Source organism: Equus przewalskii, chromosome X, assembly GCF_037783145.1.
Source record: "Equus przewalskii isolate Varuska chromosome X, EquPr2, whole genome shotgun sequence".
NCBI classification, from domain to species: domain Eukaryota; kingdom Metazoa; phylum Chordata; class Mammalia; order Perissodactyla; family Equidae; genus Equus; species Equus przewalskii.
Window position 1 is genome coordinate 91444008 of NC_091863.1, and position 2305 is coordinate 91446312.

The window sequence follows — 2305 nt, forward strand, 5'->3', positions numbered from 1 at the left end:
GTCCGCACTCAAAAGGAGAGGATTATATAGGGCATAGATCATTGGGAATCATTTTAGCGTTCTGCCGACCATGCTTCCCAATCCTCATATCTTGTTACCTTTTTTCTTTACTCATTATTTTGGCTCAAACCTCCACTACTATATTAAATACTAGTGGTGATGGTGTAGGTCCCTTTCCCAATCTCAAAAGAAATGAAACTAAAATATTTCCATCCAGTAAAAATCTGTTATAGAATTTGGTTATATAATGCTTACCAAATTAGGGACAAATGCTTCTATTTCAAGTTTACTAAAAGTAATTATCATAAATTAATGTTATGATTTATTAAGTGCCGTTTCTGTATCAATTATGATAAACTTAGTTTTTTCTTTAGTCTAATGATAGCGCAAATTATCCTGACAATATTTTCTGAAGTTGTTTTCCTAGACTAAACTTGTCTTGATCTTGATATAATTTTTAATACATAGTTTGATTTAGCAGCCTAATGTGTTGGGACTCTTGAAGTTACATTCATAAGTGAAATAGACCTATATAGTAATTTTTCTATATATTACTCTCCTTTTGTTTTGAAGTCAAGACTACATTAGCATCATAAAACTATATGGACTTCTGATAAGTTCTAAAGCAGCTTATATTAGACATAGTAAAACAGATTCTTGACATTTTGGTAGAATTCACATGTAGAACCATTTGGGTACTATTTTCAGTGGAAGATTTTGACTAGCAGTTCATATTTGAAGTACATTTGTCAAGCTCTGTAGATATTCTTGTGCCAATTTTGACATTTATCATTTAATGTAAGTTTTCTAATTCACTTGTTTAGTTGTTCACATTAGCATTTTATCCTTTTTTTAGTTCTCATGCTTATATTTATCACCTTTTTTAATTCCTTCTTTTGTTTTTAATCATTCTTACCAGTGTTCTATCTTATGAGTAGTTTCAAAGAAAATTGATATTATTAAGGTTCTCCGATTTTTATTGATTTCTGCCTCTATCTTTATTATTTCTTTACTTTATATTTCATTTGCTTTGCTCTGTGGCACCTTTTACATATGAATATTTCATTTACTGATTTTCAGGTTTTTTGGCCTGATACGTACATTTGAAACTATAAATTTTCCCCAAGTACTGATTTTGACATGAACTCCATCTTTCTTCATTTTGTTATTGTGGTAAAATACACGAAACACAGAATTTACTATCTTAACTTTTTGTTTTTTCTTTTGTGAGGAAGACTGGCCCTGAGCTAACATCTGTGCTAATCTTCCTCAATTTTATGTGGGATGCCACCACAGTGAGGCTTGACAAATGGTGATAGGTCTGTGCCCAGGATCCTAACCTGTGAACCCTGGGCCACTAAAGCGAAGCATGTGAACTTAATCACTACTCCACCAGGCTGGCCCCTTATCGTAACCATTTTTAAGTGTACAGTTCAGTGATCTTAAGTACATTCATATTTGAGATGTAGTATTTTTACTGTCCATCAGTTCTGAATATTGCTAGATTTCCTTCATAATTTATTTGACAGTGTTATTAATTTTCCCCAAATATGGAATTACCCGTTTTTTCTATCTAATTTGATTTTGTTGCATTCTGGCCATGGACCATATTAATCCTTCGGAATTTATGGAGGCTTCTTTTGTGGCCTGATATATCGTCTAATTTGGAAATGCTCAATGTGTATTAAAAAAGAACAACTGTTCTTTTTCTGTTGAGTTACAGAGCTCAGTATATATTCTACTAACTAGAACTGACTAATTATTTTGGTTTTCGATGCCTCTATTTATATTTATCTGTATGATATGTCGTTTTCTGAGAAGGTTATATTAAAATCTCCAACTACAATTGTTGCTATAGCTATTTTTCAGTACTGTTGTTTTAAGGCTCTCAAACTTTCAACCAATGAACAAATATAGTTTCACCTCTGCTGACGTTAAAGAGGCACCTCAAAATTGCTTTTGAGAATTTCAGGAAAGGTAATTCTTTCCTGAAAACTCTTTTTAACTTTTCATTTTCAACTTGTAAACTTACAGGAAAGTTGCAAAAATAGTACAGAGATTTTCCTTATAACCCTCACCCAACTTCCCCTAATGTAGCGTGTTATGTAATCATAGTACAAGTATCAAAACCAGGAAATTAACATTGGTTCAAGACTATTTACTAAATCTACAAACCTTACCTCAAATTTAACAAGTTTTTCCACTAAAATACCTTTTGCTCCATGATCCTACCCAGGATCACATATGGCGTTTATTAACTATTTCTATTTTGTCTCCTCTAACCTGTGACAGTTTATCAATCTTT